The following is a 15,907-nucleotide window of genomic DNA, read 5'->3' as shown; positions in this document are numbered from 1 at the left end:
GCCCGCGCCCATCGTCGCCGTCGCCCGCGCCCGCGCCGCCCCTCCGTCGCCGTCGCCGTCGCCCGCCCGCCCCCATCGTCGCCGTCGCCGTCGCCCGCCCGCCCCCATCGTTGCCGTGGCCGTCGCCCGCGTCGCCGTCGCCGTCGTCCTCTGGTCCGGCCGCGGCGCCCTAGCTAGCATATTTTTTTTGTTATATGCTTTTTTTCTGTTATATGCTTTTTTTTCTGTTATATGCTTTTTTTTCTGTTATATGCTTTTTTTACATGTATATATGCAAAAAATAGTAAAATATGAAAGAATATAGGATTTTTTTCATATGATTTTTTTCATAGATTTTTTTCTGTTCATATGCAAAAAATAGTAAATATGAAGGAGAAGAAAGAATATAGGATTTTTTTCTGTTCATAGATTTTTTTGGTGATATTAATTATTGTAAATATGAAAATGTTTGTATATTCATATGAACAAATGAATTAGAAGAGGGAGAAGAAGAGGGGGTCGAGAGGGGGTCTAGGGTCGCCGAGGGGGGAGAGGAAGACGGGGAGAAATAAATAAGAAGAAGAAAAAAGAAGAAAAAGAAGAGGAGAAGAAGAAAGGAATAGAGGAGAAGAAGAGAAAAATAGAATATATATTCTATTTTCTCTTTTCTCCTCTATTCCTTTCTTCTTCTCCTATTTTTCTTCTTCTTTTTTTTCTTCGACACGTGGGGGGGGGGGTCGAGAACGCCGGACATTCATGAGAGAGGCGAGGAAGAAGGGGAAGAAGAAGAGGAAGTCTTCTCCTCTATTCTTTCTTCTCTTCTTTTTTCTTCTTCTTCTTCTTCTTCTTCTTCTTCTTATTAGCCGGAAGTAGAGAGAGGTTTCCTAGTGTCAAAGTATTGAAGAAATCCATGCCTTCATCATTAGCCGGAAGTAACCAGGGCATGTTGGTACGAAGTGCTGCAAAGTTATTCTGGAATGGAGTCCCGGATAGAATAATCCACTTTTTGGTACGAATTCAGCAAAGGCCTTCCAAATAGCGATATTCGGAAGGCTCTTGCTGAACTTTGTACCAAAAAGCGAATTATCCTATCTGGGACTCCGTTCCAGAACAACTTTGAAGAGCTTCGTACCATCATGCACATGTTACTTTCGCCTAATGATGAAGACATGGTTTTGTTGAATCCTTTGACACTAGGCAACCTCCCGACCCCTCGGCGATCCTCTCGAACATGAGAGGAAGAAGAGGGTCGTCTAGGGGTCGAGGGTTCCAGGGTCGTCGAGGGTTCGAGGGGTCGAGGATCGCCGAGGGGTCGAGAGAGGTTTCCTAGTGTCAAAGTATTGAAGAAATCCATGCCTTCATCATTAGCCGGAAGTAACCAGGGCATGTTGGTACGAAGTTCTGCAAAGTTGTTTTGGAATGGAATCCCGGATAGAATAATCCGCCTTTTGGTACCAATTCAGCAAAGGCCTTCCAAATAGCGATATTCGGAAGGCTCTTGCTGAACTTTGTACCAAAAGGCGGATTATCCTATCTGGGAGTCCGTTCCAGAACAACTTTGAAGAGCTTCGTACCATCATGCACATGTTACTTTCGCCTAATGATGAAGACATGGTTTTGTTGAATCCTGAGACACTACGCAACCTCCCGACCCCTCGGCGATCCTATCGAACATGAGAGGAAGAAGAGGATAAAAAAAGAAGAGGAAGAAGAAAAAAAGAGGAGAAGAAAGAATAGAGGAGATCTTCTCCTCTATTCTTTCTTCTCCTCTTATTTTTCTTCTTCTTCCTCTTTTTTTTTATCGGGAACGAGGGTCGTCGAGGGACATAGATGTAGTGTCGTCGTTGTCGATATATACCCCCTCCCGATAGCTTACTATGATTAGGTAGCTAGTTCTACGTTTGGCACTAATATATCCATCTATCATGTTTGAATAATAATTGCCATGTTGTAAATATTTGTAGAAACTATGGACACCGCCCTAGACGAAGCAACAAAAGAAGCGTTGTTGAGGGACATAATCGCAGAAGGAAGTGATGCCATCTCGTTGTTTCTCAACGAAACCGATGGTCTGGAAGGACAGGGTGAACAAGCTGGCTACGGTGACCTAATGCCGGTGCAAGAAGAAGAACATGAGGACGGCTCCGGTGACCCAATGCCGGTGCAAGAAGGAGACCGTGATGACGGCTCCGGTGACCGAACCGAGTCCGGCCAGGTATATATATTAGTTAAGCCTATGCTGACTAGCTGATTGATGCATTCATTGTTTTGGTATATGTACACATATTAATTAAGTCTTTATTCTTTTTTCTAGCCCTCTGAATCGAGCACAACTTCGGTAAAGAGACGAGGCCCGAAGAAAAAGTTGAGCTCGGATGAAAAGTTTGAGATCATAGCAATCGTGCCCGACGGCCAACCTATTGAACCCCTCCGGACAAAGAGCGCATTTGTTGCTCAGTGCGGGGTTCTGGTTAGGGACAAGATCCCGATAAGCATCCAGCAATGGTTTAAGCCAGCTACAGAAGACCCTGAGGTGTCTTATGTCAATGATATGCAGAAAAATGATCTTTGGACTGAGCTGAAGTCAAATTTCACCCTACCACCTGAGGATAATCCAGAGAACCCAGTTAAAGAGAAATTAATCAAGTCTTTTGCTCTGAAGAGGATGGCAGAACTATTCAGGAGGTGGAAGAAAGAGCTGAATAAGTTTGTCGAAAAAAATGAGACACCAGAATTCAAGGGCAGATATGAGAATATCAGAGATCACTGGCCCGCATTTGTGGCCCACAAGACATCAGAAAAGAGTAAGAAGATGTCGGCGACAAACAAGCAAAATGCTGCGAAGAAGAAGCTTCACCATCGCACGGGGTCAGGTGGCTACCTCGTAGCCCGGCCTAAGTGGTCCAAGAGTGAGAATGATCTGGTTCATAAAGGGATCGAACCAGAGACAAATAACTGGCCAGGCCGTTGCCGGACTTGGTTCTTCGGGGCTGGCGGAACCCTGGACCCTGAAACAGGGAAGTGCATTTGGACGAACGATCAAATGGACATACCAGTCAGTAAGCTTAAGCAGTATATCGAAGCAGCGCAGGAAGGGACGTTCTTTCCAGACAGAGAGAACGACGAGCTCACAATGGCCCTCGGGAATCCTGAGCACCCTGGACGGACACGAGGCACGCCAGGCTCCGTTCCGTGGAAGGTTGGGTTTCTGGACGCAGGCGGTTACAAATCCCATGAGAGGAGGAAAAAAGTGCAGCAGACCCAAATGCAGGCGCTGCAAGCAAGGGTGGACGCGATAGAGGAACGAGAAGCAAATCGCAGCAAACATACCGCCGAAGCCTCCCCCGAAGCTACCCCGCCATCTCAGCGCAGAAGCAGCGTGGCTTCCACCGAGCTGCTTCAGCTAGAGCATGCCTTGAAGGCTCCTGCCAGCTATCCCGTGGATGCTATCACGGAGTCTCAAAATTGCCACCTTATGACGCAATGGATGAATTTGAAGGTCAAGGCGGCTGTTGGCTCTGTTTATCCTACTGAACCCGGCGCAACTTTTCACTGCCGGCCGATTCCAGAAGGATATGCTAGGGTGATGGTGGATGAGATAACGGAGGGATTTGAGGACCTCCAGCTTGACCACCCTACCGGTGAAGGGGAGACTCGGCTGGGGTCTGCTCTGAAGACTCCATGCCTATGGCGGAAGGACCTCATCAACCCTCCGAACTGGACGCCACCGCCTCCTCCTCCTCCTTCGGCGAGTCAGGGCACTCCGCCTCCACCGCCTCCTCCTCCTCTGGCGAGTGACGATCAGGGCCCTCGGCCGACTCCTTCTCCGGCGCGCGGCGGCACTCCGCCTCCTTCTCCGCCTGCGCCGACGCGCCCGAGCAGCCCGCCTCCTCCTTCTCCGCCTCGTCAGCAAGGGCGGAAGAGACCTGCCGCCGCTCCAGCTGCTCCGGCGCGTCGTAGTCCTTCTCCTCCGCCGCTTAAGCAAGTAAAGAAGACAACCGCTACGTCTGCTCGGTCGGCGTCTAGCAGTACAACCAGAGGCGGGAGGATATACAGATTCGGTCCTTCTCTGAAGACTCCAGAGAAGTTACCATACGAGAGGACCCAGGAGGAGAATGCCGAGATCGCGCGAGAAGAAGTGAAGAAATTCTTTGAAGGGGTGAAAGCAAAGAAACATCCACCTCCGGAGGAGAAGGTAGATCGGGTGAAAGTGAAGCGCACTCTGGCTGCCCTGACAAAACCACCGAAGTCTGATTCGCCGAAAGGAAACTATGACCGCATTATTGGAAAGGAATTTGCCGAAGCGGAGCGGTCGGGAAGTACTGTCAGTGATCAAAGGCTGAAAGAACGACGAGCTGGGAAACAAATTGCCCAGCTCGGCGAACAAGCGAAGCAATCGTGCCCCCCGCTCAAGGTGCCTAGCCACAACGTCGATAATGATCCGAGGATGGTGCCCGGTTATAGCAATCCTGCAGATTACCTGCCCGACGAAGTACATTATGACCCCATGGACGTGCAGATACAAAGATACGAGTACGGGAAGCCTCTCGTCAAAGATGAAAGATCTCTATCAACGATGATGCGAAGATTGCATGATTGGTACTTGAAAATCTGCAGAGACTCTGGGGGGAGGAGTACTTTGTATGCGAGAGTTAAACCGGAGCATGACCTCGTTGGAATTGATCTGTTGCCTGTTCCATTTGAGGAGTTCTATCAGTTCTTCAATCAATTGGCCCTCGATAAAGCAACTGTCACCTGCTACTGTCTGTAAGTAGTACTACTTCTGTCATTAAGTTTCTCTATATAGCTTAGCTCTTTCATTGCATGTATTTATAATCATCCTCACTATATTATGCAGATTGAAGATCATCGAATTGAAGAAAAGACAAGTCGGTGATATTGGGTTCATTAACACAAATCTCATAGATGCAACTCAGGTTAAATTTCATGCCGCAGAAACCGAGGCCAGCATGCTAGAATCGTTGATAATAAATCAAAACAAAGATATAATACTCTTTCCTTACAACTTCAAGTGAGTGTTACTGTCTTGTGCGTATTCGGTTTCCCTTATATATTAGTCAAGGTTATAGTAATGTAATTGATGAGTTATGCATGCGTGTGCAGTTTCCACTATATTCTCCTACATATTAAGCTTGAGCAGGGACTAGTAACCGTCTTAGACTCAAGACGAAAAGATCCCAAGGACTATGCAGACATGACTCAAATACTCGAGAAGTAAGTTAAATCGATCATTATCCACCATATCAGCAACTTTGTTCATTTCCTGATATATCAATTAATTGTTTTCTTTGTCCGGCAGGGTTTGGAGAAAATTCACCAGAAAAGCTCCGGGACTGCCGAAGGAGCTGCAATTTAGACACCCGAAAGTAAGTACTAGCTATAGTAGCATTTTAAGCGCATCTACTAGTCATTCAAGCGCTAGTTTCATTAATACCATTTGGCATTCTTGCTTATCAGTTTGATTAACCTCTATTTCTTGTAAAGTGGTTGTGGCAGCAACAAGGGAATGATTTCTGTGGTTACTATGTTTGCGAGTCCATCCGCCACACGACCTGTGAGCGGGGCTACACTGACGAACAATATGAAGTACGTAAATAACAACATTCACAATTTTATTTTATTACCATCATTTGTGTTGAGTTTCATTCATTCATATATATATGTATTGACCCCCTTCTTTAAATTAGATGTTTCGGAAGCGGGATGAACTCCTAGCACCAGCTCGCATGCGAGGAATTCAAGAGGAATTGGCGGCATTCTTTCTTGACCACGTGATCCCTGAAGACGGAGAATTCTATGTTAAACCTGAGTCCGTACGATTATATTTGTAAGAGATAATTACTGTATATATGTAGCCGGTAGTGTCAGATAGATATACGAGAACTTGTTGTTCGACCAATCTCTCGGAGAAGGAGAGGTGGTCGATATCACTTCTCTCTGTATATATGCATATATGTTCATGACGATCTTCTGTTTCCTTCGTTTGCTTACTAGCTAGCTAGCGTGTCTAGTCCTCTCTATATACGTATGTATAGTACGTAGCGTCGACCAAGCACAGACATAACAGAGGACACTTCTCTCTATTAATTATAACTAGCTAACACAATATATGAAACACCTAAATTAACCCCCTAAAACCCCCAACCCCCCCCCCCTTCAAAAAAAAAACAAAAACCCAGCCACAGAAGTGCTGACGCGTGGATGCCTATTGGTCCCGGTTGGTGCCACCAACCGGGACCAAAGGGTCTCCACGTGGGCAGTGCGGCAGAGCCCAGTCAGGAGACCCTTTGGTCCCGGTTGGTGGCACCAACCGGGACCAAAGGGTCTCCTGACTGGGCTCTGCGCACTGCCCACGTGGAGGGCCTTTAGTCCCGGTTCTGGATTGAACCGGGACTAAAGGGTGGAGGTATTAGTACCGACACTTTAGTCCCGGTTCCTGAACCGGGACTAAAGGCCCTTACGAACCGGGACTATAGGCCCTTTTTCTACCAGTGAGAAGGTCTCATATGTGATGCCATATTAGAGCATCTCCAATAATTACCCATAAAGGCTAACATAGGCTAGTCTCCATTTTCTCAGCCAGAAAATGTCCCCAACTCCAACACTAGCCCCCGGTTCTTGCCCTGATTTTTATAACTTACAATATCTTTATCTTTTTCTATTTTCGTGTTCTCTCTTTTCCATTCTCCACCCCGCCCGTCGAGCTCTTGCCGCCCACCGTTGTCACAGTGGGTCAATGCACTCCTAGCGCCATGTACGTGGAGTGCTATGGTCGCTTTGCCGCTAGAGAGCTCATAATTGGTGATGTATCCATGTTGTCGGTGGAGCATGTTGGGTGCCTTTGCGCGTGGTCGGTGCGGGTTGGAGTACACGGGATCAGGATGGAGGATGTTAGCGACAAATCGAGATGCAGGGCATGGATGCATGATGTCCATCCTTGTCGCGGTGGCTGCTCATGTGGGGGTACATATCAAGTGATTAAGGGGCGTCCCATGCCCCCATGATATGGCCATGGATCTGAGCTCCTATGGTACTGGGTTAAGCTCTATAACTTTGCAAAAGAAAAAAATCTCTATGGATCCAATATTCGGGCTCAGCTTCTGGGGCTTGGCCTATGACTGTCGGATCCCAGATCCAAGGGCTCTCGGGAGCTCGTATCATGGGAACACGGGGACGCCCCATATCACCTGATACTTTTGCCGCTGAGGTTGAAGCTCGAGAAGATGGGAGGCAGGCAGTGAAGACGATTGGTGCCATTGGAGATGACCACAGAGGTGCTATGTGAAGGTGGCCAAGGGAGGTGTGTGCACATGAAAATAGAAAGGCGGGAAGGTCGGCGTGTGGGGTTGCATGCTGGTCGACGGCAACAGAGGGGTAGATGGTCAGTGACAACAACATAGAGTTGGCGCGCATCAAACACTTTTGTCACATCACGACCTCTAGATGGGTTTTCACGGTGAGGGAAGAGCCCCTATTTCTAGGGGCTTTGAGAAAATTTGCAGGGCCTAGGTAAAATGGAGGCTTGGACAAGGACCCATTTCTTTTTTTCTTTTTTATGGCAAGACAATTACCCAAAACAACACAAAAATCCGACGATAGGTTAAACGTGCATGCTCCCATCCGTAATTCCACTTCATCCTACGGCTGTCCTTTTTCCTTTTTCCTTTCTATAATTTAATCATCTTCCCCTAATTTTAAGGGGGTGGGGCCAAGCCTTATTTTGTTTCAATCAAATCAAGCACGTATGTGGGAGCACAGATGAAAACACGCGCAGGGAGCAGGCAAGTCTCGTCCGATAGGTCGTGCCTAGTCCAGAAAACGCGGCACGAGTGCCAGTCTGGCCCGGCCCGCATATTGGCGTGCCGGGCCCATTTAGTCCAGGGCGTGCCGTGCAAGGAGAAGAAATCAAACGGCTGGCTATTTATTCTTTTTTGGTTTATAACAAAGACTGAAGAGTCTCATTCCCCTCCTCTCTCCGAAAAATTGAAAAGGTTCGACAGTGGAGGAGTGCCACCGACCTCGCCTTCTAGAAGCATCCGGCTAGGGCTACGGCCACGGCCACGGCCCCGCGCCTCCAACCTTTTCTAGCGGCGGCGAGCGCATGGCCGGCGGCGATGGTGCCGCCACCGCGGGGGCGGCGGCGGAGGCGGGGATGGGCCTCGACATCTCGCCCGCGGGCGGGTTGCCCAGCTTCGAGTTCGCGTTCAATTCAGAGAGCTTCTCCGACCGGGTGCTGCGGCTGGAGGTCGTCGCCAGCGACGGCGTCGCCGGAGGATCCCTCCCCGACTTGGCGTTCCACTGCGACGAGCTCCACAAGGAGGAAGCAGGTCCGTATAGTGCCTCACTCCTCCCACGCCCTTGGAATTAGACGGATTCATGTGTATGATTCTCTGCTGTTTACCGCGATTCAGATATGGATCCGTGTGAAATCTGTGGCTTATTTGCGATTCCTGCTGTTCCTTCACTTCACGTAGCTTGCCTCACCTGTTGCTGTGTGAATTTAAGAATTGCCTGATTATGGAGGGTTTCTAACAAATAAAATCCTTTCAGATGAAGCAATCAACAAATTGTAAATCGTCCATACATCCAACTAGAATGCAGCAAATTATTGGTCACATATTGGTTGAGCTAGCAGTGGTGATGTTCAAACAACATCGAACTGTTCAAGCTGACAATGCTGTCCTTTTGTGAATTGGCTACCTTGTAATCTTCATGGTGTGATTCCTAGTCAAGTTTGTCACAAAGCGTTTGTTTCTGAAAATATATTGCTCAATTAGATTGTAGAGAAAATCTTTAGTGCTTGAAGATTTACGGTTCCCTGGATTTGGTTTGTGTAAGCTTACATTAACATGCCAGATTATTCATACAAGAAATTTCCTGACAAAATTTGTACCGACGAATCAAACAGGAAGAACATATTATTGTCAAATCTTTTATTCACATAATGGATGTATATTTGGAAGATAAGGAGGTTGGGTTATAACCCTCATTTTGTAGAAATTTTGATTCTACGAGCAACTGTGATACGCCATATATATTTAGAGAGAAGGTGTGGAGGGGCGGGTTCCTGCTCTAGAGCTCTTCACAACCTTGCTCCCTGCTCTTCATTTAAAATCGACCAATAGTCTGCCTTATTTACTGAAACATTTACTAGATATTAGCCTGCTTGATCATCGTTTAGTTTAATGTAGTATCAACACCTGTGATGTACTGGTATAGCTGTTACTACTGATACAGTCTGATGATCAACTGGGTAGCTCTTTCAGGTTGCGTGTTTCTCCACACGTGCAACATACTAGTTACATGCCAATGATGCCAAGATACCAACCAACTCTTAGTTAAACACGTGTTCCTGTTAGTTGCTTCAACTTGATTCTGCCACTAGACGTTTGCGTGGTATAAAATACTGATTAACAAGATAACAATATTACACTTTATTGTCCGTTCTTTTGTAGTTGGGCACCATTATACTCCCTCCGTTCCTAAATATTTGTCTTTCTAGACATTTCAACACGTGACTACATACGGAGCAAAATGAGTGAATCTACATTCTAAAATATGTCTATATACATCCGTATGTGGTAGTCATGTCTAGAAAGACAAATATTTAGGAACGGAGGGAGTAGTATTATACGGTATATTAATAGGGTCCTTGGGATGACATTTACTATTACTTTACTCGGGAAGCAGCGAGCATGCTCAGATTTCTTGATGCAGCTAAATGAATTTGAATGTTCATGATGTTTTGTTAATCATTTTACCATATTTCTGATTGTTGAATCAACGAATATGCATACATAGAAGAACTGAGTGTTCCTATTATCTTAACAGCAGAATCTCTCTAGTGGTTGTGTTTTATGCCTATTACTGTATTTCCCCCAGATTGCCCTTTATTTCTCTATGATCTTTGTATTCTTTCTGTGATGAACAGATAGAAAAAGTATTGACTCTTCTTGGACCATTGTGCCCGTGCCAGTTTTACGAGTGAAGACCATTTACATCAATTCGTTGGTTCTCGCTGCAAATAGTCCATTCTTTCTTAAGGTAATTCTCATAACCTTTTGAGATTCATTTCTTATGGTCAGTTCATGTTTCCTAATATGCTTTATTCACCGTAGCTTTTCTCAAATGGCATGAAAGAGTCTGATCAGAGGCATCTAACACTCCGAATTGCTGATTCGGGTAAACTGATAACATCCTTTCCTTTATAGTCTTTCCTAGTTTTCTGTTGTGACACCGTTATTATTCTGTAGTCTGTACACACTGTGTGTTTTTTAATATAAAACATCGATTATTTATGGTATTATATGGATTCCATCTCCGAGTTTCTGTCAGCCCTTCCTTTTTCTTTTTCATAATGAAATGGTTAAGTCTCTTTTCAGTTTTCACCATCGCCTTTAACTACCAAATAGGTATTTTGTCCACGTTTAATCTTCTGCATCTGCATGGATAGCTTTCCTCAATAAAGGAGGTCTACTGTTGTAATTCACACACAAAGAATCTGCCATTTAGTTCTTTATTATTGAACTGTTATCATAAACCCTTATGCCTCATTGTTTCATTCTACTAGGAACGGAGGAAACTGTCATGATGGAGATTTTGAGCTTTATGTACACTGGAAAGTTGACAACAACTGAGCCCAATCTTCTGCTCGATATCTTGATGGCCGCTGATAAATTTGAGGTTCTTGCTTGCATGAGGCATTGTAGCCAGTTACTCACAAACTTGCCTATGACCAGAGAGTCTGCGTTGCTCTACCTAGATTACCCATGCTCCACTTCAGTGGCTGCTGAAATTCGGCATCTGACAGATGCAGCCAAGGAATTCCTCGCCGGCAAATACAAGGTTTTCGCCAAGTGAGTGATCACAGCTACTTTTTTTCTTTTCCAAGAAAGCATTAGACATCTTCCTCAAAAAAGAAAAAAAGTGTCGACATTTTTTTTCACAAAATCATGCATGAAGTGTCTACTCATGGCATGATTTGCCTGTTCCAGGTTCTCTGATGAATTGATGGACATGCCTCTTGCTGGTATTGAAGCCATCTTTTCTAGTACTGACCTACAGATAAGATCTGAAGATACCGTATATAGCTTTCTGCTTGAGTGGGCATGCAAGCAATACCCAGAAACAGAGGAAGGGCAGAAGATATGGAGTTCTCGTTTACTTCCGCTGGTGCGCTTCAGTCATATGACTTGGAGTAAAACTCCATAAAGTCCTGACATGCAGTGATGATGATATGGACAATGAGCAAACAAAGAAGCTTATTACTGATGCACTCTTGCACAAAGCTTACCCAGCACATGAGCAAGGCACTATTGAGGCAGGCACAACAACCTGTTGGCCAGTCCCACAGCGAACTTACTGGCGTAAACCAATCAAAGTGGTTGAATTCGACCGGCCCTGCCCACAGGTCATTGTTTACTTGGATCTAACGCGTGGGGAGTGCTCCCGACTCTTCCCAGAAGGACACATTTCCACGCACTTGTTCCATCTTGCTGGACAGGATTTTCGTCTCATGGCGTACTGTGAAATGGATGAGCAGGGCAAGGCATACAGGTTTGGCCTCTTTATAGCAACGGCTAAGATGACAAAGGGGCCAACATGTTTGACAGTAGACTTTGAGTTCGCTGCAAGGACAAGATCGTCAGGAAAATTCATGACCAGGTGGGAGCACAAGTATACCTTCGGCGGTGATTGGATGCCCGGATGCAGTGATCTTTTTGAGGTTCCATGGTCGACATTCATTGCCAACGACAACCTCTTCATCGATGGCGTGCTGCATCTGAGAGCTGACTTGAGGGCGTTGGTGGCGCCGCCAGGACAACAGGCTTGATGATATCTCACTCAGCAAAGTTAGGTCGATAGCTTCAATGTCATTTCAGATAGTTTTATTGGTTGGCTGGACAGCGTGGAGTTCTTTTTGGTAGTTCATGCTTGTGCTGTTTCGTTTCGTCATTTTGTTATGTCTGCTGGAGAAGGAGGCTTGGTGCCTGAATGATGTAAGGGTGCTCTTATAGTGAGAAGGCTGGATAGCCCGCGCGGTGGACATGCACTTTTGGTCTGACTAGCATATCTCTTCCGTTCTTTTTGTTCTAGATAGATTCACAATCGTCTATCTTTGGTGCTACACGACGATTTAAGATGGAGCAAAGATATATGTTTCTGTACATAAAATGTGGAGCAGCGATGAATATGATTACTTTGATTCAAGTCTGGACAAGCTGGTAACTGTTAACCCACCTGTATGAACATCTGCCTGATGCAAACTCGAAGGTGGTGACAGGCGAACAGCTGTTTGGATAAGTCGAATAATAATCCTCATTCATGCAGCATATATGCGACTTTGTTTCCTCGGCCTGTGCATCTTGATAGATAGAATGTGTGCTGCTTCCTCGGCTTGTGCATCTAGATATAAGTTTCTGTATGTAATGTACCGATGAATATGTTTGGATAAATTGAATGATAATCCTCCTTCATGCATCATACTCCCTCCGTTTCTAAATATAAGTCTTTTTAGAGATTCCACTACAAACTACATACGGATGTATATTGTAGAACGAGAGAGGCATACCTGTATACATGTGGTTTGGTGTGTCTGGCGGCTGACATCTACTCCCGTGTGTCACACATGCATATAACTCTGGTTGCTCTCATCTAGGTCACACACATGGGCTTGGGCCCTATACCAACAGTGAAGATGGGCCAGGCCCTCATACCGGTCAACACTCCCCCTCAAGATGGGTGGTAGATATCTATCATTCCCATCTTGTCACATGCTGAACTGCATTCTCTAGTTCCCAGTCCTTTAGTCAAGCAATCTGCAATTTGTTGTCCTGAACTCACATACTCTATCTTGATAATCCCAGCATCCAGTTTTTCTTTGATAAAGAATCTGTCAATCTCCACATGTTTGGTTCTATCATGTTGAACTGGGTTGTTTGCTATGTTAATTGCTGACTTGTTGTCGCACCATACATTCATACAACTGGTCTTTAGTATCTTCAACTCTCCTAATAGATTTCTTGTCCATAACAACTCACTCAATCCCTGAGACATGGCTCTGTATTCAGCCTCTGCGGTTGATTTGGAAACAACGGGTTGTTTCTTGCTTCTCCAAGACACTAGACTTCCTCCTATGAAAACACAATGGCCTGAGGTTGATCTCCTGTCATCCAGACAGCTGGCCCAATCAGCATCACAATAACCATCCACGACAAGATGTCCATGACTCTTGTATATCAATCCTTTCCCAGGAGAACCCTTCAAGTATCTCAGGATTCTATATACTGCCTCGAGATGTTCACTCCTAGGCTCATGCATATATCTGCTCACAACACTTACTGCGAATGCAATGTCTGGTCGTGTATGACACAAGTACAATAATCTTCCCACCAATCGCTGATATTTTTCTTTATTCACCAGATCACCTGATTGGGCGGTCACTTTATGATTTTGATCAATTGGGGTTGCAGCAGCTCGACAACCCAACATGCCAACATTACAGAGGAGATCCAGGGTATACTTTCTTTGAGAAAGAGCTATTCCTTTTCCAGACCTTGCCACTTCTATACCAAGGAAGTACTTGAGTCGACCAAGATCTTTAACTTCGAATGCCTTACTCAGACACCCCTTTAACCTTGCTATCTCTACGTCATCATCGCCGGTGATAATGATATCATCAACATAAACTGCAAAGATGGTCATTTTTCCTTTAGAGTGTCTATAAACAATGTATGGTCACCATTGCATTGTCCATACCCCATGCCACGCACAGCCCGTCTAAATCTGTCAAACCAAGCTCTTGGAGACTGTTTCAGTCCATAAAGAGCTTTCTTTAGCCTGCATACCTTACCAGCAGTCTCAAAAGTTGAGAACCCAGGTGGAATATCCATGTATACCTCCTCTTTCAAGTCCCCATGCAAGAAGGCATTCTTCACATCAAGTTGGTGTAAAGGACACCCGAAATTTGCTGCACATGAGATCAGAATCCTCACAGTGTTCATCTTTGCTACTGGAGCAAAGGTCTCATCATAGTCAATGCCGTAGGTCTGTCTGTACCCCCTCGCCACAAGCCTTGCTTTGTACCTTTCAATCTTCCCTTCCGCATTCTGCTTCACGGTGTATACCCACTTGCAGCTAACTGCCTTCTTTCCTCTTGGAAGAGGTGTTAGTACCCATGTATTGTTCTTACTTAATGCCTCCAGCCCCTCTATCATAGCTGCTCGCCACTTTGGATCCACTTTTGCTGCCTTCCAATCAGTTGGAAGAGACACCAGCTGAAGAGAAGCAACAAATGATTTGTGGGCTGGAGATAATGCTTCATAGGAAACATAATTTCCAATATCATTGGCATCGAACCCATACTTTGGCCCGGGTATCCCTGCTTTTTCTCGAGTACCTTTTCTCAAAGCAATTGGCAAGTCCTCTGTGTCAACTGAGCTTGCATTGCTGCCTTGTTGCTCCCCCTGCATCTATGTTGGCTGCTCCCCCTGAACATGATGTTGTTGTCTTGAATATACTTGAGGATTACGCTCCTCATTCACCTTCTGCCACCTATGAGAAGCATCACCTTGCTTCCGTGAATACACCTTTAGCTGCTCCTCTTGCTCTACCGTCCACCTCGGTACACAACCGATCTGGGTGGGAGCACCACCTGCCTGACTTGGCACCCCATCAGTCACAATCGGTCGTTCACTCTGTGGTGTTATCATTTTCTGGGGCTGCTGTTCGCTTCCCTGTACCAGAATATCACCCTCGATTGGTTGCTGCAGCACTGAATCGGCATCACCACAATTATAATTATCACTATCACTGCTCTCCCCCTCTTGACCAATTTCCGGTTGGAGACATTGGTCAAGTTCTTCAAACAAGACGCTTAGGTCAGTTTGCTCGCCATAAAAGGGTTCTGATTCACGGAACGTAACATCCATGCTCACAAATGTCCTCCTCTCAGACGGACTCCAGCATTTGTACCCTCTTTGTCCTGAAGAATACCCAATAAAAATACACTTGACTGCCCGAGGATCCAGTTTGTTGACTGATGGCCTGTGATCACGAACAAAACAAGTGCAACCGAACACCTTGGGGGGAACTGGGAATGTATTTTCTGTGAAAACCAACTCACACGGTGATTTCATACCTGTCACCCGGGATGGTGTGCGGTTGATCAAGAAGGTGGCCATCATGACAGCTTCACTCCACAGGAACTTGGGCACATTCATGGTGAACATCAATTCACGGGCCACCTCCAGCAGGTGGCAATTTTTCCTCTCTGCCACCCCATTCTGAGGAGGTGTGTCCGGGCAAGATGTTTGATGCAGGATGCCCTTGTCTAACATGAAGGAACCAATGGCCTTGTTAACATATTCGGTGTCATTGTCAGATCTGAGTGCTTGAATTTTCACATTAAATTGAGTCTGAACAAGTGCATAAAAGACTTTGAAACACTGAAACACTTCATCTTTATGTTTCATAAGATAGACCCAAGTCATCCGAGAATGACAATCAATGAACGTAAGAAAGTACTGAAGGAAATATGCCCTAGAGGCAATAATAAAGTTATTATTTATTTCCTTATTTCATGATAAGTGTTTATTATTCATGCTAGAATTGTATTATCCGGAAACATAATACTTGTGTGAATACATAGACAAACCAAACGTCACTAGTATGCCTCTACTTGACTAGCTCGTTAATCGAAGATGGTTATGTTTCCTAACCATAGACATATGTTGTCATTTGATTAATGGGATCACATCATTAGGAGAATGATGTTATTGACATGACCCATTCCATTAGCTTAGCACCCGATCGTTTAATATGTTGCTATTGCTTTCTTCATGACTTATACATGTTCCTATGACTATGAGATTATGCAACTCCCGTTTGCCGGAGGAACACTTTGTGT

General features: G+C 45.5%; 1 pseudogene; it reads left to right on the top strand.

Moving 5' to 3' along the window:
- The first annotated feature begins 7,965 nt into the window (after positions 1-7,965).
- LOC125552983 lies at positions 7,966-12,483 on the top strand (annotated as a pseudogene).
- Positions 12,484-15,907: the final 3,424 nt, after the last annotated feature.

The sequence above is a fragment of the Triticum urartu genome, chromosome 4 (genome assembly GCF_003073215.2).
Source record: "Triticum urartu cultivar G1812 chromosome 4, Tu2.1, whole genome shotgun sequence".
Lineage (NCBI taxonomy): Eukaryota > Viridiplantae > Streptophyta > Magnoliopsida > Poales > Poaceae > Triticum > Triticum urartu.
The sequence above is the reverse complement of the archived record's forward strand: the minus strand, read 5'-3'. Positions and strand labels throughout refer to the sequence as shown.